Below are 26876 nucleotides of genomic sequence, written 5' to 3'. Positions count from 1 at the left end.
CATCTATTCCATAATAATCCTTGAGCTTTGCAAAGAGCAGGTGTAACATGAATGTCCCCATCTCATTTAGAGCCAAGCATGACACACTTTCTTATTCTCTGCCCACTGACTGCTTGCTGGTCACTGTATGAGTTGCCATCTACTGCAAAAAGAAGCTTCCCAATAATGGATTAGCCTATGGGCATAAGGCTAAACCCTTAGGAGACAGTCCATCATCAAAATAATAGTATTAGGGCTTTGGCCCAGTTAATAATAGCAGTTAGTTTTACCTTGTGGAGTGGGCTTTAATACTCTTAAAGGTATGGGAGAGAAATAATTCTCTCTCTCTCTCTCTCTCTCTCTCTCTCTCTCTCTCTCTCTCTCTCTCTCTCTCTCTCTCTCATGTGTTGCTTATGTACAAGTCTCTATGTGTGTGTGTTCATGTCCACAGGTAGATACGTATGCATGTGTGTGCTTGTGCTAAAGCCAGAGGTGGATGATAGGTGTGAGACAAGAGCTCTCTCTGAATCTGGAGCTCATGGGTTCACACAGGTTGGACGGACAACCTTTAGTGATCTACCAGCCTCTGCTTACCCTTCTCTTCACTGCTAGGTGAGGTCTCCCACGCCAGGCTTTTACATAAGTGCTGGGGATGTGAACTTACGTCCCCATGCTTGTATGGCAAGCATTTTACCCACCGATCCATCTCCCCAGTACTTTTTGTGCCAGGGAGATAACTCTGCAACAATGCTGTGTATCTTGATTTCTCTTCCTTGGGATTGTTCCCAGATATGAATAAAGTATCTAAAATTCATCTTATTGCCTATTTTCTTCACTGCTTTCACGTCACAAAGAAAGTTTTCTAAAAGCACTTCATTTTGCTCGTTTCTTTTTCTTTAAGGAAGGACATTTTTCTCTTTCACTCTTACAGTTACACTAAAGCATCTGTCAATAATATGGGAGATAGATTATCTGCCCTCCTAAATACTAGATTAGTTTATGTTTGATTCAGGTGTTTGCATATTAGTATGTTCAAATTTTTTCTACAAATTTTGATAGATATGTAAAATTAATGGCTCGCTCCATGGTTTGTCTTAGCAACAACTTAAAATTATATTATATTATATTCTAGATTTCAGATTGTACAGTACAAACACACAGCTTATTACTGAACACAAATAGAAATGAGCATTAAACCAACCAATGCAGCAAAGTGCTGATGACAAGGATGATGATGACAAGCCAGCACAACATTCAAGAGTGATAACTGTGTGGGGATATCAGATAAGGTACATGAGGAGACATGTGTATTTAGGCAAGTGAACTCTATTCTCATTGTATTATTTCTCTCTGATATGAACCCAAAAGGCAGAGTGGCCATACTTGGTTATAGGTCTCTTACTCTAAAGTGCCCATTATAAATCATTTTAATTAGTCACTTCAAGGAATGTGACAGATTACATAAATATAATGCATTTTCCAGGATCTTCTTTATAAAAGAAAGGAGCATGTTGTGTTGCATTTGAGGGTTATTATTGAGTTGGAAGGGGGAAGAATGGGACCTATATGGCAATAGTGTGAAAGAATGAACATCCATACACATGCATATATGCTTGCATACATGCATGTGTATTTATGTGCAATGATATAAACACAGTGCTAATTCTCAAATATAAAATTCTCAAAAAAAAAAAATAAACAAAACAAATGGCTCTTCAAGGAGGGACTCTGTGAAAATGGAATAGCTCTGTCTACAAGAATACAATTTCCTATGGTCTTGAGTGATGCTGGTTGCCATGACAGAGAAAAAAGCTTTCACAATGACAAACATTTAAATGCTTATCCTAAAGTGGCACTTTACTTCTGTGCTCTACTTACTGACTGGAAGTCTAGGACTTGATCCAAATGGAAAGAAGCCATAGGGTACTTTCCTGGCCTAGAGATGGCAGAGAAATAACACAATCAATTAGCAGCGATAAAGTAGGTAGGGTGCTCTTGGTACTGGCAAGCTGTCTTTCTGGTTGCCCATTTGGGTACTTCAAACTTCAGGAGATGGAGCTGAAATTCATATATACAGGGGCAGAGAGTTTCAAAAGCCAGTTAGAATATGGTCTGCTGTCTTAGAATTGACAGCTCTCTGTGACAACCAGTCACTGTTAGCATTAGCAAATTCATTAATTCTTAAGGGTGGAATGAAAAAGCAGGACCATGTCCCTTAAGCGAGATGGCTCACTTGCTAAAGTGCTGGATTTGTACACCCAAGGACCCAAGTGTGATCTCTAGAAGCCAGGTGAAAAAGCAAGGAATGGAGTATGCTTTGCAATCCCAGCCTGGGAGAGGTGGGTTCCTGGAGCCTGCTGGCCAGCCAACCTGTACCACATTGTGGGCTCCAATCCAGTTACAGAACTTATTAAAAGACTTAAAAAAAAAAAAAAAAAAAAAAAGAATGGTAAATGGTACCCGACGAACAACACCTAAGGTTGTCTCTGACATGTGTGCATAGACACCCCTATCCATGCAAGCGTACACACCCCTCCCCCACATCTGAATTTATCTCTCTCCAAGTGCCCACAGGAGCAAAGACCACTACCGGTTGTAAGACTAGATGTCCAAAGGCCCATAGCAGAAAGATAGGAAGGTGTAAAAATGCAAGACTCTGAGGAAGGGCTTCAGGACATCATGAGTGTTCCATTGGACCATTAGACTCTGTTTACAAAATGTAACACCAAGAAACACCATTATGAGGAGCATGAGTGTCCACTTCAAGGGCCCTTTTAGTTCTAGGCCTTGTTGAGCTGCGTTTACTTGCATGATCATGAGCATGGCCTGATGGGAACATCCAGGACAAAAAGCAAGTTTGAAATAACTAACTCAATTCAGCAATGTTCTGCAGCTTCACAGAATGTGGTCTGCTCTTTCCAAACTTGAGGCTGCAGTATGTAGTAGCAGTTAAGGCAGAAATGTCATAGTCTCATTCTGTGGAATCCAAATGTTCAATCTGATGTGGGGCATTATGTGGACCTGGGATGCTGACGGCAGGTGATCTGAGCTTTGGAGTTCCAAACTTGACAGTGGGCATGTGGCCTGTGAAAGCACATCTCTGATCACCATCGTCATCACATGTAGTATTGGTGGGCTCTGGGTAGCTGCCTTGTTTTACTGAGGCTGCCATAGCCAACTATGCTACACTAGGTGATTGACAGGGTGGAAATGGGTTTGTCACATTCATGGAGGCTGGGAGTCCTCATGGCATCATTGCTCAGCAAACCTTAATGATGGCCCAAATCTCCATCTTCAAATAGCATCAAACTGGAGGTACATTCAACATTGGGATGGAGGAGATACAGGCATTCAAGCCACAGAAATAACTATTGGTTCTTATGTGCATTGTTATTATAGCTGTTACAGTTAAAGAGTCTCAATTTGAGGCTGGCTGGTGCTTCGAGGATAATAAACAGTGGCCAATTTCCCTGCCTCTTGGAATCAAGACACGTCAAGATGTTAACGACCACTAAAGAGGTCTGCTAGTTTGTTTTCTTTTATAAAGAAGGAAAATAACTAGACAGGATTTTCCCCACATAATATTTTCAGTTACAATAGAGAATATTGTCTATGTGTCTCTTGCAATTTAGTGTTAGTATAAATAACAGAACTGTCATTCATCTCTTCACTATAAAGCACAGCATTTGGATGGACCAAGCCCAATTTAAGAATTGGCGGTATGGCTGCTAAAGTTAAACACATTTCTACACTTCTCCATCTCCATCTCTTCCTTGTTCCTGTGAGCCAACACAACTTTTAATGGGGATTTTTCCCCCATGACTTTGTCTTTTAGAACTTTCATAAATATGACATTAATACTGCATAGATTAGATTGGCAATATAGCTCAAAGCAACACAAGTGGCAGTTAACTATTAGGTTATACAAAGTTGCTCTGTAACTCAGCTGTTCAGAATGGCAAAATTATTATTTCTGGGTTTTTTTGTGGGTGAAGAATCAGAGCGAGCATCTTGATTTTCAAGAGCTGTCATAATAAAATAATAAAACCAGGTCATTGAAAAGAAAACAAGATATTTGCTCTTTCACAGTTCTAGAAGTTAAAGGTCTCACAGCAAGATGTCAGCAGGGCTACATCCCCTCAGAAACTTACAAAGGGCTATTTCCTTTGGCATATTGGTAATCTCTACATATGTGTTTGGCTTTGGCCACCAAACTCCATTCTCTGCCTTCATCATCCCAGGACATTCCACTGCTATCCCTGTGGACACATGGCCACCTTTCTATACGGACTCCACCAAATGGGATTGGGCTCATACCCTCCTCCAGTATGACCTCATTCCAGCTCACTGTATGACCTCATTCCAGCTCACTGCATGACCTCATTCCAGCTCACTGTATGACCTCATTCCAGCTCACTGCAGGACGTCATTCCAGCTCACTGTATGACTTCATTCCAGCTCACTGCATGACCTCATTCCAGCTCACTGTATGACCTCATTCCAGCTCAATGCCTGATGTCATTCCAGCTCACTGTATGACCTCATTCCAGCTCACTGCATGGCGTCATTCCAGCTCACTGTATGACCTCATTCCAGCTCATTGCATGGCGTCATTCCGGCTCACTGTATGACCTCATTCCAGCTCATTGTACCTCTTTGAATTGGGTTATGTCCCAGGTTACTAAGATTTAATACTTCAGCTCACCTGTTTTTGTTAGAGAGAACCAAACCCACAGTAGCAAGCAGGAAAGACTAGGAGGAAGCACTAAGACAGAAGTAACTTCTTGTCATCTGATCTCTTGTTGACTTGTTGTATCTTGTTCACTGAAAGTGGGGCAATAAGGCCAGTCTGCTTAAAGGGAAAGGAACCAAATACCAGGAAGAGATCAAGAGCAAAGATTATTGGAAGCTTCCATTTCTGTAAGCACCCAGGGCCTTCCTGGTTCGTTGGCTTTGTTGGTCTTCTTGTGGAGCTTCTGTCCTCTTCCTTTTATGCATCCCCCAACTCCACCAAGTCTCCTTGCACTCTGCCCAATGTTTGGTTGTGAGTCTCAGCATCTGTTTTGATAGGCTGCTGGGTGGAATCTCTCAGAGGAAAACTATGCCGAGTGCCTGTCTGCAAGCATAGCATAGTGTCTGTAATAGTGTAATGGGTTGGCACTCTCCCATGGGATGGTTCTCAGATTGGACCACACATTGGTTGGACATTCCCTCAGTATCTGCCATTACTTTATCCCTGCACATCTTGCGTCAAAGTTTTTGTGGGGTGGTTGGTGTTCCCCTCCCTCCACTAGGAGTCCTGTCTAGTTAGAGGGTGGCCTCTTCAGTCTTCATGATACCTGCTACTAAGCTTCTCAGCTAGAGTCACTCCCATATCCTCCCAGGAGCCTGTCCTGTTGTAGGTATCCAGCTTGTCACAGAAATGCTCCCACCCACAGCTTCTCTTCTCTCCAAAAGCCCTCTATTGCGCCATCCTTACTCCATTCAGGTTTCATCTCCATCTTCATTTCTCTCCTCTGTCCATCTCCTACCCTAGCCACTACTGTTGTCTATTCCCCCTCTGAGTGAGATTTGAGCATCCTCCCTTGGGACCATGCACGGACTGGATCTGGGCCCCCTAGGCAGATGAGTCACCTCGTAAGGGGAGTGAGGGCTGCCTCTGATGTAGACTCTGCTGTCTGCTTTTGAGCCACTTCTCCCTGGCTCCGCTGCCTCACCCGCCCTGCGATAGGGAAAGAATGTGTGCTTAGTCTTGACATGACTTGATATTCCGGGCTGGGTTGGCGGTAGTGGGCTCCCCTTTTCTGAGAAATATGGGAGGGGGAGGGGGAAGAGGGAGGGAGGGTGAGACTGGGAGAAGAGGAGGGAAGGACTTACAATCAGGGTGTAAAGTGAATAAAGAAGAGATCATTGAAAGCATCTAGCTGCCTTCCTCATACATGTTGCCTTTTACTGTTTGCAGTACTATAAAAATTATAAAATATATTAGATTTTCAGAACTTGACTTTCACTCAATTTGTACTTTATTTATCTATACTTTTCATCAATATATCAATTTTCACCAGTACAAAAATTACATAAAAATCTTACATAAAAATTGTTTTTTCCCAAAAATTCTTGAAATTAGTTCAAGTCTGCTTTTTTACTCCAATTTGTATAAAATATTAAATCTAGAGTAACATAAGATTTTTCTATAGCTCTATCTTTAGAATTTACCCTGTCAAGGATCATCAAAATAATATTTTGTTTCCAAATTACACAAGGTAAGTATTTTTTACATGTGGTTCTTAATGTAACCTAACATACAGTTAAATATATTTATTCTATTTATTTTCTATTATTAACATTTCCTTTTCTTTCATATTGTTTTCAGATACGTGAAAACATAACAATAAATGTATGCAGCAAACTGACGTTAACAGAAGTCTTTTAAATTAGGACTCCCATGTTCCCATGCCACTAGACCTAACCATTTTATTTTTGTCTTTTCATAACAGTTTATTACTTTGCAAATACATGCGTTCATAGACACACACACACGCACGCACACACACACACTATTGTTTTCTTTCCACAAGGATTTTCTACAGTTTGCCATGTGACACATCTGTCTTCTACTTTTTTATACTTAAAAATATGCCCTGAGGCCATGTACAGCCAGGAAATACTGACTGATGCCAACAATCACGTATGTTGGTGTCTGAATCACTGCATCCATGTTGTCAGTGGTTGGGCTGGTTCCTTATCAATATAAAGACTTTCCCCAATATATTTTCCACCACATAGAATACAATATTTAATTATTAGGTATAAAAGTTTTTGCTGCTATTAATTTTGTGATGCATGAGAAATTTATTAATACTTAGAGACAAGATTACTGGATAAAATTGTAAAACAACCAAGTATATAGCTAAGTATTAGAAGATTCTCAAAAGGGCTTATATCTTTCATGTTCCTGTCAGAACTATATAACATTGACTATTTTCTCACACTTGGTATAGATGCTATTAAAATTGGGTTTTGCCAGTCTTTTACGGAGACAAAAACAAATCTAGATTTTTTTCAGGTTTGGGAATAAATATTTTGTAGCCATCTTTCACGATCCTCTAGTTTTCATATCCCATTTTCTGTTTTTAATTTTATCTATTTGATTCTCCTCTATCTTACTTTTCATTCGTTTTGATAGACTACATTTTTTTCTTTTGGGGGTTGTAGTTTAGTCTTTTTTCCTTAGAAAGAACCCACTTCTTGACAGAATCTATGTTCACTAGCGTCCACATCATTAGTTTGGGTACCCGTCTTAATATGTCTTATCACCCAGAACTTTTATGTTTACTCATTTTTATTTTTTTCACAACTGGACTTATGTTATTAGTTTATTTGATGCCTGATTTTTTTAAAATAATATTTTTATCTAATTAATGTATTCAGACTACAACTTATTTGTTATCCCATCACTTGTATCCTCCCATTCCTCCCTCCCTCCTGCTTTCACGTTATCCCTCTCCCCTAGGTCTAAGACCAAGGGGGGCCTTGCCCATGATCTAGAGAAAAGCCAACATTCAGTGTATGCATGTCTACAATAGTTACTTCTTCTTGATGGATATTATCTTTATTAATATGTAGGGCTCCTTATCTCTTTTGAGTAATTTTGCTTTGGATTCTGGATTGTCAAATTATAGTGTCGCTTATTTTATGCTTCCATTTGCTTGGTGGCCTGGTTTTCATCCCTTGAATCTCAGTCTGTAGGTCTATGTTTCTTTGAATAAAACAGAGAGCTTGACCTTGCTGTGTAAAGTAGTCAGTTGGTCTATGGCTCTTTATTGCTGAGTTGAATCTATTTACGTTTTAAAGTTATTTTTAAGAGTTGTTTTCTATTCTTTTTGTTTTTGTTCTTCTAGTCAGGGTCTCTGTGTAGCCCTGGCTGTCCTGGACTTACTGTGTAGACCAGGTGGGCCTTGAACTCAGCCACCACACCTGGATAAGAGTTATCTTCTAATTCGTGTACTTTTGTTGTCTTTTCTAGGTCGTAGATTATTGTTTGTTCTTTTCTTTATTCCCCATTATGACTAGTATAGACGGATACTTTTCCTGCTATTGTTCATCAGTTCCTCTAATGAAATTTGTCCTTCCCCGTGTTTTCGCGTTTGAGACCTGTGTTTTTCCTCCTCTGTGCACTATATTACTTTAAGCATCTTCCGTGTACCGGCTTCATCAGCTGCCACAGTTTGTACTTGTCTTGAAATGTCCTTGTTTCTCTATCAATTTTAAAAGACAGCTTTGATTTGTACAGCAATATTATTTTTTGTTTGGCAGTTATTTACTCTCTGATCTTAAAATATCTCCCTCCACATTTTCCTGTTTTTTTGGATTGCTAATGAGAGCTATGATCCTACTCTGACCTGTGGATCATTGCAGGTGAGCTGGCTATTTCTACTTCAAAATTTAACTTTGCTTTCTGTTGTTGTTGTCCTTTGGGTATTTTTGTTATAATGTGTAATAGAGAGGTTGTTTATTTTTCATGTTTTTGAGGGTTTAAATGTCAGTTGTTGCTGCCCATTTCATTCTCTAAATCTGGTAAATTTCTTTTATGATTATATTTAATGTATTTTCTATGCTATTGATTTTTATCTCAGTTTTTTGTTTGTTTGTTTTGCTTTTGTTTTTGTTTTGTTTTGTTTTTGGTCCCTTGGATTTTTAGGCTTGAAATCTTGACCACGCTCCAGAGTTCTTGCACATTGTTACCTTGCTTGTTTTTTTATTTGCTTAGTTTTCTTTTCTTTCTTTTTTCTTTCTTTTTCTTTTTTTTTTTTTTTTTACTGGTGTTTGAATGTAGTATTTATTCAACTTTGTCCTCCATATCCAAATCAATTTCTTCTGCTTGTCTGAGTCTATTGGTAATAATTTCTCCTGCACTTTAATTTCATTTATTGAGATTTTCTTTTCTAACTATACTGTTTGATTTTGTTTTGCATCAATGTCTCTTCTGAAATTTTCATTTGTATTCTTAAATTTATATCAGTGATTCTCTCACTGGACTTGTGCATCCCTGTATATCTTATGGTTTACGTAAGTGTCGAGCTTGTATTGGACAAGAGTCTGATGTCCATCAGAGTTGTTTTCACTTTAGAAACTTCTCAGTTTTCTGTACCTAGGGCCTCTGTCAGCCATATTTGTATTTGCTGCATTTAAGATGGTAGGTTATCTATTCCTTCCAATATTTCTAAGCTCATTTCCCATAAGATAGCTAGTATTATGGCTAGAAAAACTCTCCCAGGCATGTGTGGAATGTGGGGAACTACCACAGCCCTGATATATATAGAGAAAGAGATTTTGTCTTCCTAGTTTCCAGGTCTCCATGCATTCTACTGTAGAAGTGCAGTAAATGACAGATAGCTTCATGCTCAGATCCACTCATTTTTCTTAGACTCGGGTTACTCAAACTCCAGTGTTGCTGTTAGTTTGGGGAGATTGGATTTCAGCTACCAATGGCTACATCATGCAAGTGATTGCCTAAGCCAAAGCTAGTACAATTTATTCTTCAGACGTCAGCCCTGGTCATCCTGTTCTCTACAACGCCTCCCACATCTGTCTCTCATCCTGGTGTTGCTGTGACTTCAGATATCTTGATTTATGGTTGCTCTCATGGTGGCTGGCCATCATCCTCTTAAAGTGGCAGAAAGGGATTCTTCTATTGCTGGCCCTCTCTCAGAGGAATCATCATCTATCTAAAGATGCAGCTGGATTTGGATACTGGATAGACTATTAGTTTTTCTTGAGGATAGGAAAACGTCATCTTTTCCCACCAAGGCTACCTTTCTTGTGATTTGCACAAGGTTTCTGCTGCCACAGTCCCTTCCCATGGGAACTGTGTGGTCAGAATGGCTTGGCCTCATTGTTGTGTGTCACTTGCTCATTTCTTGACATTTCTATCACTGCCTTTGGGCATCCCAAAGCTCTTCTTTCTATCTTCTTTGGAACAGAGCGTCCTTTTTCACATGGACTTTTCTTCTGACGTGGGTCATGGGGATGCAGCTTCTAATCGATTATTTCACTGTGGCAACTTTGAAATTTTTATTTATTTACTTTTAATTGGTATCAGAAAGGTCCTTTCCATGTATGACTCAATAAAAGATTATTTTAAAAAAATTTTAATTGTAATGTTGGTTGAATTAAAAGAATACATTTCTTGCATTCTGAAATAATCTTGTATTTTATCTGTTACTCTAATTGGTAAGTGATATGCTAGAGACATCCCATTTAGAGATGAATACTCTGAAGTATCTCAGTCTTTGCCTACTGTCTGGTTATGGTTCCCTGTATTTATTCTCATCTGAAGTAGAAGGAAGTGTCACTGGTGGTGCCTGAGCAAGGCACTGATCTATGAATACAGCGCAATAGGAGTCATTTTATTGCTACATATTCTTTAGTAGAATAGCGGTATTCGGATTTTCCTTATGTCTCAGGTTTTTGGCCACCCAAGGAGCATTGGGTGGGGCCTTAGGTCAAATCACATGTTTGTTGGCTATTCTCACAAGCTTTGTGCCACCACTACACTCACATTTCTTGCAGTCAGGACACCATTGTAGATGGAAGGTTCAGAGCTAGATGGGTGTTTGTTTCTCCATCAGTAGTATGTAGAGTACCTACCGCAGGGTTGAAGGACCTAGGAAGGTACCAACATGCCTTCTTCTTTTTGCTCAGTGAGTTGTGTTGGTGTTGGCTTCAGCAGATGGACAAGAGAAAAAAAAAAAAAACTCAATGCCATCTTTAGGATTCCTTGTCTTATAATGCTGAACCATGGCTTTTAGTTTTTTTTAAAAAATAATATTTTTCTCTGTCTTGGTATCAGTTTTGGAGAGCAGCCTATAGCCTTGGAAACAGCCTAGGAGTTTTGGTGGTACTCATCGATATAAAACATCCAGGAAATCTGGAACGTTATGAGAAGACCAAATATAAGAATAATAGGAACAGAGAAAGGAGAAGAAACCCAAATCAAAGGCACAGAAAATATTTTCAGCAAAATCATAGAAAATGTCTATAATTTAAAAAAGGGAGATGCCTAACAAAGTATAAGAAGGATACAGAGTGCCAAGTAGACTGGACAGGAAAAAAGAAGTCTCTTCAGCGCATAATAATCAAGTTACTAAATGTACAGAGCAAAGAAACAACATTAAAAGCAGCAAGGGAAAAACAGCAAATAGCATACCAATGGTGGATCTATTAAAATAACATCTGACTTCTCTGTGGAGACTTGAAAATTCAGAAGGATCAGGACAGAGTAATATAAAACTCAAGCAGCCACAGATACCAGGTAGAGTCTACACCCAGAAAAAAGTTCAGTCACAATAGCTGCATCAAATAGACATAGAAGGAACACTGTACGATTAATTTTTCAGGCCAGAGTTTCCCTGCTACCAAAATTATTCCTTTCTTTTAGGTTTCCCAGTTTTGCGGCGCACAGGTTTTTAAAGCACTGCCTTCTGGTTCTCTGGGTTTCCTTGGTGTCTCTTGTTATGTCCTCTTTTTATTCCTGACTTCTTTTCTTTTGTCTTCAGTGCCTGAAATGATCTCTTTTGTCTCCTGAATTCTGTTGCTGAGGCTTGACTGTGAGGTTCCTGTCCAATTCCGAAATTTCTCATTTCCAGATTTCCCTGTTTGAGCTTTAAAAAAAAATTTTTTTTTATTAAGATTCTATTTTCACTCTTGTGCCTTGAACTGTTTTATTGACTTGCTTCCAATGCTCATTTGTGTTTTCATAGATTTTCTTTAAGGGCTTTATTCGTTTCCTCTTTAACAACTTTTACCATATTCTTACCGATGTTTTGAAGTTCATTTCCTGTGCTTCAATTATGATGCATTTCTTGGGGCCTGGTGTGGTAGCATTGCTGAGCTCTAGTGGAGATGTGCTGTTCTGGCTGATGATAGTGTTTTCCCATGGATGTCTCACTATTGATGCTTGAGATGATTGCAATTCTAGGCTCTGGTCCTGTCTTCGATGGGTAGGTGTTTTGTTCCTTGGTTTCTTTTGTTCTTTCTTGTTTTTAGGAAGGTGTATGGCTGTGTGAGGCCTAGTAGGGAATTCTGGGATCCTGTCAGGTGTGCCCACTGGGGATTCTGGCTAGAATGTGTTTCTAGCACTTGTGAACTGACACTTAGGAATTGAGAAGGGATGGAAGGGGGTGGTAAGAGGGTCCTTAGGCAGGAGGAAACCAGGGGATTCCAATACTCCAGTGTTTGTTTAACACTGGTAAGAAGGTCCTTAGGCAGGAGGAAACCAGGGGATTCCAATACTCCAGGGTTTGTTTAATCCTCTGGGAATGGGGACAGAGAGTGAGGAGAGGCCGACACAGTAGTCTGCTTCAGAGCTGAAGATGAGACTGAGTGGATGGATTTGAAAAGGCCGAGGGAGAGTGAAGATAAGAAGCCAGCCCAAGAAACCTACAAGTAAAACATTATGATAGGCAGATTTGGGCCCAGGGGTCCCGCTCAAACTAAGGCACCAGCCAAGGACAATATAGGTGGTAAACTTTAAACCCCTACCCAGATCTAGCCAATGGTCAGAACATTCTCCACAGTTGAGTGGAGAGTGGGATATGACTTTCTCACATACTCCGGTGCCTCACATTTGACCATGTCTCCTGGAGGGGGAGACCTGGTGGCACTCAGAGGAAGGACAGCAGGTTACCAAGAAGAGACTTGATACCCTATGAGCATATACAGGGGGAGGTAATCTCCCTCAGGAACAGTCATAGGGGAGGGGAATAAGGGGAAAATGGGAGGGAGGGAAGAATGGGAGGACACAAGGGATGGGATAACCATTGAGATGTAACAAGAATAAATTAATAATAAAAAATTAAAAAAAAAAAAAAAAAAGAAGCCAGCCCACCTGCTTGGCTGGAGGGTTTCCAGGGAGTGCCCGCTGAAGTTAGGAGCTGGGATAAAAGGACGGATGGGAGGAAGGGAAGTCAGAGAACATAGGTGTAATCCTTTGGAAATGGGGGCATGGAGGGAGAAGAGGCTGCAGCACGTGGCCTGCTACAGCACTGGTGGTGAGACTGGGATCTGCAGTTAGGCTACCTGCTTCTCAGGCTGCCTTGGTCCTTGGTCCGTGGGTTCCCAGAGAACTGAACAGTTTAACTTCATGGAGGCTTGCTTGCTGGCACAGCAGAGGGATCTGTCCTAATTAGTGTGCTCCTGCAACTGAAATTATGGTGAGTTCTGCACTGTCATCGCAGTGCGTTCTGTAAGTTTCCTTTAGGCCATGGTAGGTAATAGCATTGTTAAGGTACGGTATCTTTTTATTGATTTTTTTTTTTTTTTTTTTTTTTTTTTTACCTTTTGTGCTATCAATTTGTGAGAGTAGCTTGTTAAAATCTACTATAGTTACTTATTTATTTCCTCATTCCCTCACCCCGCCTCACCTTTCTCTTGTAAATGTCAATGCTCTATTGTTTGGAAATATCACTTTAAAGTTTAAGTCTTATCCATAAACAGAGCATCTTTTTGTCATCATTTGACCCTCTTTTTCCTCTGTTAATATTATGAATTGTGAAGACTGAATCCTGATATTATTTTGGCCAAAGGATCCATCTTAAGTTTGTTTCCATCATATTATCTGTTTTCAATAATTTATTTTCAACCTCTATATCTAATGTATATCTCTCACTCTAATTTTTTTGCTCTGATTTTTCTTCAGTTTTCCTTGGATGTATGCAATAAACACACACACACACACACACACTTTGTTGATCATGTTACCCCCATGGCTCTATTCCCTCACACTTGTCATTCCTCCCTTCTCATATCATCTCTATTACCCTTTGCAGCTTAGCTTCTCCTTTCATGTCATATATACACACATGGTTGTATGTATCTGTATACATTCTGGGAACTACAGAGAAGAGGAAACATGCAATGTATTTTGCTGTGAGATTGGCTTATTTTCTTAATATGATCATCTTCACTTGAACTTATTTTTTGTAAACAATGAAAGTTTGCTCTTTGTGTGTGTGTGTGTGTGTGTGTGTGTGTGTGTGTGTGTGTGTGTGTGATTGCAAAAGGTTCCCATCATAGAAATTACATGTTTCATAACAGAAGAACTGGACACTGACATTGGATCAGACTTGACAGGATGCATTCCTCTCAGTATGCTGGACACTGGCATCTTGTATCCTTCATGTTCCAGCACCAAGTGTTTCGATTGCTGTTCCTCATCAGAACAAGACAGCTCCCAGGACACTTTCAAAGAAAGGGTCCAATCCCAATTGGTCCAGCATTTCAGACTGTCCCACACAGGACTCTAATTAAGCCTGGAATTTCTCAACATTTAGTAACTGGACCAGAAATGCTATTCCTAGCTTGTTTAACCATTTCCCCAATTTTATTTGGGCCCCTACAAAGAAATGAGTATATAAAAAGATAAGGTAGGATAGTTAGATAAGGTCTTCAAAAACCTCAGAGATATACAGAATATGGGATTTAAAATGTTTTTATTATTTTAAAGATTCACTAACAATGAGACAGGTTAACACCTGGCAACACCCAGCCTACCTCAAAGATGATGATGAGCATCAAAGAACTTCATTATGGAGATGGCTTCAACTGTGGCAAACAAGCCACCAGGCAAAATGTCCGAATTTCTACCACATACAGAATTATGCCTAAAAAAGGGCAAGCTTGGATATAGGCAGAGTCGATGGCCAAACTCTGCCAAGACAGAGTAAGCAAGTCCTCAATAGTTCCTGCCTCACAAATGTCTGTCACATATATTGGGCCAGAAGATTGAAGATGATGCTCCAACATTATAGACAGTTTTGAGTGACTATTCAGGTAGCAAACTGTCTCTGTCATCTTCTTATTTGGAAAGCTGCTAACCTGCACTCCCAGTATACTCAGGTAATCAATTTTATTCCTTCTCAAGTCTCTGATGGGGTTGAAGACTGGATAGTTTAGTTTTACAATTAAGCTTAGTTGTTTAGGTCTAGATAGATGTTTTAAGTTGATAATAGGTATGATCGATATTGATTTACATTCAGAATTTTAGATGCACCGAGATAGGAAAGATGTTTTCTTCAAGGCTGCCAAATACAAATAGCCAAAACACTAAGAATGCAACATTTATATAATTCCTGATTGTGTCATGGCTCTTCTTGCTATAGGTATCTTATTGTATACCTGTATAATAATATAATGTATGTGTAAAATATAAAAAATTAATATAAAAAGTTCCCATTGTGCATATGTAGTTACATGACACCCCTGCTTTTCTTACTGTTCTGTTCTTGAACAGGTAGGCTGTTTCAGTAATTAAACTGTCGTGACTATGGCAGTTGTAAGCATTGATTTTTAAGTATCTTTGTGATAAGTTGACTTGGAGTCCTTCATGTAAATATCCAGAAGTGGTATAGTAATATGGCCTATAGTCATAGCAGGTTGATGGGATCTGTCTTCTAAAATATATATTTTAACAAACACTACCTGAAAACTGGAGGGTGTATCATATAATCATTTACTGCAGCTATTCATACCAAGTTGATTTAGGTCTATTGGTTGCACTCATGCATTTTAAATCTTTCTATAATTTCTTTGGTGTCTTCTTTATAACTTAAATGTTTATGAAATATGTTTTACAATCTTGGTTAGCTGTTATTGTTCACATTATTTGTTTTAATTGTTCACACAGACTCTAGGTTTTAATATTCTGTTCAATTGTTAATCTTATAACACTTTGGGCACAATGTAGAAATTGTGCAGCTTCATTCATACTTTTCTACTCCTCATTAAATCATAGCTGTTCTACATACATTATAAACCCATAATCTAATTGTATATGCATTGAATAACTATAGCTATAACTATAACTATATTTTAAATTGGGTGTAGATAGTCTTTCATAGTAACTATGCACCAAACACTTCTGATGATCTACATTTGTTTCTGATGAGCTAATGTGCCACATCCTTTGAGCTTAAAATCATAATTTAGGCTGAAGAGACAATTCACGAGGCTGAAGAGTTGGCTCAGTAGTTAAGAGCACTGACTGCTCTTCTAGAGGGCCTGGGTTCAATTCTCAGCACCCACACGGCAGCTCACAGCTGTCTGTAACTTCAAGATCTGACACTCTCACACAGACGCACATGTAGGCAATACACCAATGCACATAAAAATAAATTAACTATAAAAAAGTATAGGCTGTTTTTCTAGGAAATCCATGTTTGATTCCAAGCACTGTCATGGTAGCTTACAACTGTCAGTAATTCCAGTTTAAGGGGATTTGAGAGATTCTTCTGGCCTCTATGGGCACTGCATAGACACACAGCACAGACATCCATGTAGACAGACAGCCCCCCCCCCAAACACACACATCTTTTTTAAAAATATATTTTATTAATTTATTCATATTACATCTCAATTGTTATCCCATCCCTTATATCCTCCCATTCCTCCCTCCCTCCCTCCCATTTTCCCCTTACTCCCCTCCCCTATGACTGTGACTGAGGGGGACTTCCTCCCCCTGTATATGCTCATAGGGTATCAAGTCTCTTCTTGGTAGCCTGCTATTCTTCCTCTGAGTGCCACCAGGCCTCCCCATTCAGGGGGCATGGTCAAATATGGGGCACCAGAATTCCACACACATCTTATTTTAAAGAATTGCTCTTAAACATTTTTTAATAATACATGCTATAGTGATAAGTTTGCTTGGTTTTCTTTCATATGGGAATATCTTTATTTACTCTCTGTATTAATTACTTTTTTCATTGTTGTATCAAAATGCCTGACGAGAAAGCACTTAAAGCAGGTAGCATTCATTTTGGCTCATGTGTAAGAAGGGTTGTAGGCTGTTATGGTGAGGGAAGGCATGACAGCAGGAGCATGAGGCAGATGGTCGCTTGCCTTTCACAGTCAGGAAACAGAACAAGAAATTCTGCTACCTCATGCACTTTCTACACTTTTTTTTTTTTTTAGTCCAAACCTCCAGCCTATGCAATGATGCTGCCTACATTTAGCATTTATAGCTCAACCTTTCTAAAAATACCCTCTCTAACAAATCCAGAAGTATGTTTTTGTGGTGTTTTTAGATCCTACCAAGTTCATAAGACTAACTACCCCAAGCCCATAGCTCTGTTACTGGATACCTAGGTTGTGCCTACAACTTAGCTCTTGTGAATAATAATTCTATAGTAAACACTGGTCTCCAAATATCTCTGTGCTATATTGACTTGGAATCTTTCAGATAAATAGCTGGAAGCAATATAGTTGGTTAACAGGGTTATGGGGCATGAGACTAATTAAAATTGGATCCGTCTTAGTGCTGTGGAAGTCAAGATACTTAATAAGTACACATTTTTTTTTCTTGAGGCAAAATAATGGAAACCAGTCCCTGATAGACCTGCTCTTATGATCCATTAGCCACTGATGGTTATTATTGGCTGAGGTAAATATAAATATGAGTGACTGGAAGACAACTTAGCAAGGGTGGACATTTTGAAGGAAAAGAGCGTGTGAAGGGTGGTGTTTGATAAACACTTTATTAAGTAGTAGGGTAAATCAGTGGTCACTTTGGAACTGGTGTGCAGGGCTGAGTGTTTTTACTGAGACCCATAATTAGATGTGATAATTTTGAGTAGATTGGATTGCTTTGTATCAGCTTGTAAATGGGGTTCATGAGATGTTACTGCAATCAAGAGGGAGTGAGAGAACAAAACAAGCAAAGTAGATAAAAGGATCTGTTTGGCTGCAACCCACTGAAGCTACTGAGGATGGAGGTGTATAGCAACTGTACGGTTACATCAGCACCTTAGCCCTTGGTAAATTACTTATGTTCTTATTTGCAATCCTTCACTGACCCATGCTTCTGTAAGTAAATCTAACTAAATTCATTGGCTTACCAAGTTGGATTTGAGTGGAATTATCTTTGTGGTGTGTCATTGGTGACTTCCCTAGAACGAATAGACATTTCTTTGTCACTCCAGGAAAAGTTCACATAGCTCTGCAAGCAACTGATTTCTGGTTGGATTTAAAGCCTGTACCACAGGTGAGAATTCATCTCTGTTATTAAGCTAGGGCAAAACAAAATGCAGAGCCAGTGGTTATAGAGGTACTAGGCTCAAATTGTGAGACAATTGCCACCTTCTTATTAAATATATGTGGTATTGTTGTGTGACACTATTCCCGATGACACATGAACAAATGTCTGCTTTCGCCAGATACAAAATTAATGGTAGACCAAAGTATGGGTTAACACTAAAGTTCAGTTTAGCGAACCAATGAATTTTTCTGGAATTACCCATAAGAGTGAAAATGACTTAATAATAGATGTGCCACCAAAGTCCACCCCAGCATGAGTTGCAGATCAAAAAGCTCATGGCCTGGGGCACACAAAAGAATCTGGAGGCCGCTCAACAGATTAAAAGTGTCATTCCAGGCAGCTCAGTTAGTGTGAGCCTCTTCTGGGTTACCCAACTTGTCCTCCTGATTTTCCCAGGTGGCTTGGCTCATGACTGTGTCTTCTACCTGGCTTGGATAATTAGATTATTTCAGGAAGTCTGGCATGACTGAGCTTCTTCTATATAGGGCAGTTTCTCTGACAGTATCTTCCAGCAGTCTTTACTACTTATATATGCATGGGAACAAGGGACCTAGTGAATCTGGTCATTTTTAGGAACTTCCTAGAAGCACTGAATTGTTTATTTCCTGAGTTAAACAAGTTCCCTTTCAGAATAGGAAGCTTCATCTTCCACTAGAACATCTCATTGTTTCATTTCCCCTTTAGAATGCTACATCTTAAAGAGCTTCCTCATTAGCACGTCCTGTTGTTTCCCTTTCAATTAATATCCTGTGTCTTAATAAGCCTGCTTTTAAAATGGAAACCTTTAGTCTCCTGACCAACTGCTGCACAGCAGCTGTGTCTGTCAAATTGCCTCCTAAACATTCGTTTGTGTTTATGCCCGTGAATTACTGATGCTCTCAACATGGGTAGTTGGTAGCTATTGCAGAGACTCAAAACCTGTCAAGGTCTTTAGAATAAGAGACTAGTGTTGTGGCATAGTAGGCTAATTACTCTTCCATAAATAGAAAATAATCAAATGTCTACATCACGTCTCCAAGGCTCAGTGGCGTTAGAGATTGGGGCATAGAACTAAAGTAAGAGCTAGGGGAAAGAGAGCATACTTTGTACTTATTTTTTTTTTTTTTATTGCCTTTGATTTGTAAAAGGAAGGGTTACTAGACCCAGAAATGTAATGAAATTTGCAACAATCAAGAAGGACACAAAGTTGCAAGATCCACCAGACAGCTCCCCAACACCGATAAGTCAGTAAACAATTGCTAGTATAGGAAACTCTCCAGCCAATCTGAATGCACATAGAACATGGACCTTTGGGTGCATTTTTAGTGAGGCATCCAGAAATTTGCTCTTGTCTTTCCAAGAAAAGCCTTTAGGCTAGAAAAAAAATACACATCTTTCCCCCCTGCTGTCATTTTCATATTAATGCCATAAAAGCAGGCAGTTCATTTCTTACAAATTTACTCTTTTACATTTCAAATTCCTTCCAGAATCATTGCTCATCTCTCTCTATTGAATTCAGGTTGTATTTAAGAAATATTTTGTCTTGAGTCTGAACTATTCCCTTTATGAAGTGCAAATAAGATAGAAGCACACCCAGCAATATTGAGGAATTATTGCATATTCTCTACATGCATGAGTGGCATGCTGTGGTAATACCGACAGCACAGAATTCAGGCATAGAAGAGTCAGGCTCCCATGAACCAAGAATGTCAGTAATACTTAGGTTGTCCATGAAAGAGAACTCGACTTTGTTTGCCTTTGTTTGTGATTCCTTTTTAGTATTTCCTCTTCTTTCCTCTACCTTCCTGGACAATAAGAAAGTAGTCATTACTCAGCATTTGGATTCTCAATAACCACAAGGCTCAGAGCTGTGTTGAAAGTGAGGGGAAACTTTAGATCATAAGCATAGTCCCAATAATCTATTTTGAATATTGTAGGTTTTATAAAACAAATTTGTGATAACTAAAATATTTTTTCTCTTTCTTTACCAACTTCAAATACATTCTAGTCTTACGTGGTTTTAGATAAAAGAAGCTACTTAAGCCAGGGATGTGTTATTGAATAAATTCTGACTTTATTGCTAACTTTTTGTGGTTTCCTTCTGGGTTCTAGGCAATTCTTTTTTTTCCCAAAGAGAAGGTTCTCTATGACTAAAGCGGATATCCTACATGCCCCTCATGGGTTAATTTGTTAACCATGGGCTTAAAAGGCATGAAGCATAAAATAAAGCCAAAATAAAGCTGGAAGATACATTAATGCCACACCCTTCTGTAGCCTCTCAACACTGAAATGTACTTTTGAATACATTTTATTCAAAAATTTAAGAATATAATATTACATTTTACTTAAAAATTTGAGATGATAAGAATTAATTGAGCTCTATAGACATATAACAATTTTAAAAAGCAAAATATAGCTTTTCTACTAACAGTATTATGAATATCAGCAAGATTTGTACAGAAAACATTCCTAGGACTGGGCTAGGATTTTCCACTGGAAATGGTGGTTCAGGATTCATACTAATTGTGTCCATGAGAATTTAAAACAAGACACATTTTCGTGATTGAGGTTACACATAGTCATTTGGGGAGCCAAAAACTGCCCTTTAATATCCCCTAAAGAACTGTGATTTGAATGTATTCTTTCACAGCAGATATAGTTGTGGGAAAGTATTTATTTATGTAAAATGAGCATTAAAGTGAATACCAAAACATAGAACCCCTTCACAACTGTCCTGAATTGAGTCTACGCATTTTGATTCAATTGAACATTAATATTATTTTTTGTATAGTTAATATCCATGGTAAATTAGTATCATTATGCATTACTTTCTTTAGAACTAGAATGCTTTTAAACAGCATATCTTAAAAATGAAGGTTTCAAATTTTTATGTTTTAAGAATGCTGTCTGTAGTTTTGATAAGTATAGTAAAATATCACTAATATTTCACTTTAATGATGAAGTACAAGGGAATGAGATTATAACAGGGCGAACTTTTATCTGAAAGTCTGTTGTGCACTCTATCATCATGAAAAGTGAGTTAATTTTGATTACTTTTGGGAACCTGGACATGAAATAAGAGACACTTTTTTAAAAAGAACTTTTTTATACTTACAGGTGTCTATTATTATTATTATTAAGTATAGATTTTATGTCAGTGATACTAGATTGCCACTATACTCTTCCTATTGACATGTTCCTAATTTCTTCATATCAGAATGAGGATGCTCAAAAATTGGCCTCACTACTAAGTCCTTCAAGTGCTTTGGCGTTGGCTGTTCTAGCATTACCTGTAAAAATGTAGGTGATGCTTATACGAGGTGTATTCCTCATATTCTATTCTACTTCCACTGACCGCTTCATTGTTCTGAACATTCTCTGCTGAGACATTTACCACAGAAATATATTTGTGAAAACACTTAATTCATGACTTAACTTCCATCTATACCTTAATATATCTTTATATATATTTTAATATATTTAAACTGTACAGACTCCTGGTCTACACAAATTATTAACTGGTTGTATACTGTTGCCATGCCTTATGCCAACTGCCAGGAGGAAGGAATCAAATATATATATATATATATATATATATATATATATATATATATATATATATATAATATATTCACATGAATGTGTTCTTTGTGACTCCTAAAGTTATCTTCCTATGGAAAAAAATAATGTTATTAACATCTCTCTTTAACAGATGAGAAAAATGAAGCACAGAAGATGCCAAACCACATACCTGTCCCATGACATTACTCAGGAATAAGACACACTTTCTCCCTGTTGTTAAGGACCTCACATATCTGAGCCACTTGTGAAATGAGCCATGAATGTTAACTATGTGAATGCAGGTGGAAGTCTTTGGCTGGGTCAACCCATTTAATCGATGCTTACCTTGCTCCACCTGCTTCCTCCTTGCACTGTCAGCTCCTTCAGGATAGGAGTTAGACCCTGTGATGATTATACTGTAGTGTCTGTGCAACACATAAGCAATCCAGTATCTCTCTATCTGGTCTCCACTCTGTTTTCTTGGCTGTGTCTCTTGGGGCATGCCATTGAGTCTGTTGCTTTATTTTCTCTCTCTAAAATGCGAGTAGCACAAGTCTTGCTCATTAGCTGTAAGCACTAAGCAAGATGCACTACGTAGTATGCGTGTCATGTATACAATGTTCAGTAAGATAACTACTGTCTACTGATTGTAGCCAAAAGAATTCAGCAAATATTTACTGAATAAAGCCAAGCAATTTTATTTATTTCTTGCTCCCTAGAGAGGTAGTGTGAATGATAATGACATTTTTTTTTTTTTATCTTCTTCTTGTTCCTTTTAATGTTGGAGATAGTTTCAAAATTTTTCCTTATGTTCCAAACCACGGCTTTTGGAGTTTTTGTTTGTTTGTTGCCCACACCATGAAGCAGTCATCTGTGATCTGGCATCAGACCCTGCACATGGACAGATATCACAAACCTATTACTTTCCTCCTTCACTTTGCTGCATCACTCACTCTCATTGCTTCTTTGGTGTGTGATTTGGCTACTGAGTTCTTAGTGTCCCAGCTCCTAATATTAGAAGTTCCTACCTTGGCAGGGACTTATGTCTTACCTACTCTACCCTAAATAGCTTGTTAGCCTTGACTTTTACAGATGCCGTAGTGCTAAAGATAGTAGCTGCCTGTGGGGCTCAGAGTATACTGACCCCAAATCTGGCACTCAAGCCATTGGATGGGATGGGCGCTCTCCTTATTTCCCTTGTTCTTTTCTTCAAGGTAAAATTTAAGCTCTTCATTCCAGATGTGTTCTCCCTAGACAGAGAACAAGGGAACATCCTTAGCCTCAAAGACTTAGTCATGCCAAGAGACTCTGGACAGAAAGATCCTCCAAGTGTCCCCAAGATTATTACCACTACGGCAGACCCCTTTAATGCTATAGCAGACCCTTCTGATGCTATGGCAAACCCCTTTGATACGTTCATATTTCCTTATGCCTGTGCACTCTTCCAAACAACATGAAGTATATTTATCTTCCTCATTCCTTTTGACTCTGTTTCTAGATGTTCTTGTGTCATGAAAAATTTATATTAATTAATTTGTATGTTTTTCCTCCATGAAGTGCCTCTGAAGTGAACTTTGCAGTGGATGGCAAGATTACTTATTCTCTTGTACACTAGCATTTATTGAGTCTGTGTTGTGTGGGAGTCCCTACATTAAGCATACCAGATGCAATATTACATTTGATCTTTGCAGCGCATGAGTATTATTTCTGCTGTACAGAGAAAAAGAGTACAGGTTTTGCTCAAGATAAAACAAACAAATAGAACCTATTGACTCAGTGAGCTTGTATTTCCCTAGATCAGCCTGTGCTCCATTATCAATGGTGCTAAAGGAGAGGGCATTATGTTCTTTCTACAAGTGTTTAGATGACAGAAAATGGGTCAATTGAGGAGGTGCATTTTGAAGACAGAGAATAGATGCTTAATGAAGTCCTTGTAAGGCAGCCAAGTTGCTTGATTGTGCTCTCATAGATCAATACACAAGGGGAAGAGTCAGAAAGCTCAGGAATAAATAATTAACTAAAAATGATTTTAAGTGTTCTCTTTTATACTCCAAATGAAGGCAGTTCTAACATTTGTATGGAGCGAGACCTTAAATAACCTCATCTAGCTGCTTAAGGTAAAGGAGAAATCTGGATGCCTCGTAGGAGTGATGGGATTGTATTACAGAGAGGTTTGGGGACATCTATGTAGGAAGCATTACTTCCTAGAATAAGGCAAAGCCTGGGATCCTTGCACATTCTTTGGTCTATTTTAATAACTTATCTTCATTTATAAACCCACCAAGCAGCTTAGAATTTCCATGTACCTCACTTGCAGAGTATACTGGATAAAATTAATGGGTCAAGATCAATTTATTCTGAATGGAAATCAATAATTTATCCAAATTTTCCTACTTTCTCCTAAAGCCCTTTATATATCCCAGCATTCTACCTAAGGTGCTATGTTATATTTGTTTTGCTTATTAGGTTTATTTTCCCTGTGAGCAGTTTCTGAGAACTTCCTTACTTTGAGGATCTTGACAGTTTGGAGAAGCACTGGCCAGATGCTCTCTAAACATTGTTAGATTGCCCAGTTAGAGGGATATGATACTCTCTCTTAGTGTTAGATGATGATTGCTGTTTTGAATGATGACAATGCAAACTAGTCATCAGCGATCCAGACAGTGATATCTGAAGTTGCCTTGTCCAAGCAACAAAATGATGCTCGGTTGAAGGGAAAGAGACTTGACATTTACATTTTTATTCTGCAAAGCTCTGAACTGAGAGGAATTACTGTTTAAAATACTGGGACTTCTAGGGCTTCAGAGAGAGAGAGTGAGTGGTGAGGATGCTTATAGGGACTTATCAATAAGATTTCCTGAAGATGCTGATTTGGGGTTGAAGAATATATGGCAACCACAGTACTTGCGTCTGAATGCTGTGTTCCCCCAATGTTCACTTAGAGCAGAAGGTGATGATATTTGGAGGCAAGTGTTTGATTAATGATGAGATCAAGAGTGTGGATTCCCTCATGCATTCGTGTTCTTATAAAGGACAGCAGGATGCATTAGCCATCCCCTCACACAGTGTGAGGACTGTATCAACAATGAGCATCATCTATGGGGCAGGAAATAATTTCAACAAACATTTAATCTGCTGGTGCCTTGGTCTTAAAATGCCCAACCTCTAGAACTACAAAAACCTGATTTTTTCCTGTCCCTAGACTACCTGGTGAACTGCAAACCGGGTGTAGGCGCCCAAATGGATAAACACACTGAGTGTCTAGATGGAGAATACCTTCTTGCCAATAGTTAGCATTGTGATTTCACATTGATTCCTAAACTGAAGGTTCAGAGGAAGAGAAAAGGGGAAGACCGGGTTCCGGAGTCCCTCCTTAGCTGAAGTGTAGCTGCCCACACCAGATGGGAGCACTGTTGAAAAATCAAGACAGTGGCTTCCTTGTGGCATCTGTGCAAGCACAAAAGACGAACCCAAACTGCACAGGTAAGAAAATGTAAAGTTGGCCTTAGGAAAGCCAGGTTTTCACTTCAGTGCTAACAGCTACATAGCACTTTTTATGTAACTTTCTTATCCTGATATGCCAGCTCATGCGTGGGCTGTTCTGTGGCTGGAGGATATCTGCGGGTCTCCTGTCCCAGATGCTGTTAGAGGTTCTGGGCAAGGACCAGCCATTTGTGGTTTCCAAGGTATTTAGTGCAGGACAGGTAGGGCTGTCTAAGGATACTATCTACCTGCTCTTCTATTTTATATTTTCTGTCCCTGTGTAAGAGACATGGTTGACTAGCTAAGAAAAGATATCTAGTTGTCTTTTAAACATCAATTCATTTATTCTTTGCCAAAACATCTTAAGGCCCAAATGAGGACTAGAAAGAGATGGATGAGTTTCTCGGCTGCTCTGTTCATAGTGGACTAGCACGTGCCCCATGGCTAAACCATTCTGCAGGACCGTCTCCTCCAGTTCCAATGCTTGCTCTCAGTTGTTTCCTTCGCACATTGCATTCATCCCTACTCATGGGTACATCTTCCATTCTTTCACTCATGAGTAGCTGTGTCAATGTCCATACCACCAATTTCTCTCTATTCAACAAGAGTCAAAGCCAACAAAGCATATGTTTTCCAGACCTGATGTACCTGATACTGAGGTGACTGTCCAAGGCCACCAGATAAAATAGAACAAACGCTTAAAACCTTCATCGCTTGTGGTAATACCACAAGCAAGTGGCTAAGGCTATGACTTGCCCCTTCACTTGTTTTTATTTAAGGAACAGGACCAGAGGAGAATCAGATGTATCGTGGAAGATATGGAAATGAATAAAAATGCTTCTTATATATATAGAGCACCAAATAAAAGCTGACATATGATAGAAGGAAGAGTGGAGGGGTTGAGGAAAGAAACAGGGAAGGGCTAGGACAGGGAAAGTTTAGATGCAGAGTCTGGAGACAGGGGTATTGAAAGTCCCCAGTTAAGCTGATCACGGCAAATATGTCCAAGAAAGGCTATGGCCAATGGTCCTTCTGTTAACAGCTTCTGAGTAGAGGCTTGTCAAACAGGTTCATTGATGTGCACAAGAGCATCGTTCTTGCTTGCAGCTCCTTGAAAGTAACTGCCAGGTACTGCCATGTGCCAATCTGGAACCAGGAGGGCAGCTGCCCCATCAAGACTTCTGCAGAAAGTCTTTACACTTGCCTAGGTTAGAATCTGAAAGACGACATGGGATTTTGGTCTGAAACTGGACCCTTACATTTTGTAGAAGTCAATAGATTTAATTACTTTTTAACTATCTCATGCCACTTTTCGATATTAATTCAATGACAGCTGGACTCTTTTGTTCACTGTCCTCTAGCCCCTTTAAAGCTTGGCTTAGTATCTACAGCTATTTTGATTAATAATAAATATTCGTAGAAAACATAGGCATGTACATACATTCATATCGAATACAATTAACTCGCCAAGTCTTTGGGCTTTGCATCCATGAATTCAACCAAGAATGGAATAAAAATATTAAAAACACTGTACCTGTATTAAACATTTGAAGGCATTTTTCCTTATAGTTATTCCCTGAAAATATAGTATAAGAATTATTTTACATGGAATTTATATTGACTTAGGTATTATAAGTGATATATAAATAATTTAACAAATACAGGAAGATATGAAGATTGTACCCAGAAGCCTCAGCCTTTGGTTTAGGGAGTTTGAGTAAATCCTTGGGTTTTGTTATCATATGTGTGTGATTGAGATAGGGAACTTGTTCCCTAGAAATAA

Source organism: Acomys russatus, chromosome 31, assembly GCF_903995435.1.
Source record: "Acomys russatus chromosome 31, mAcoRus1.1, whole genome shotgun sequence".
Classification (NCBI taxonomy): domain Eukaryota; kingdom Metazoa; phylum Chordata; class Mammalia; order Rodentia; family Muridae; genus Acomys; species Acomys russatus.
The sequence above is the reverse complement of the archived record's forward strand: the minus strand, read 5'-3'. Positions refer to the sequence as shown.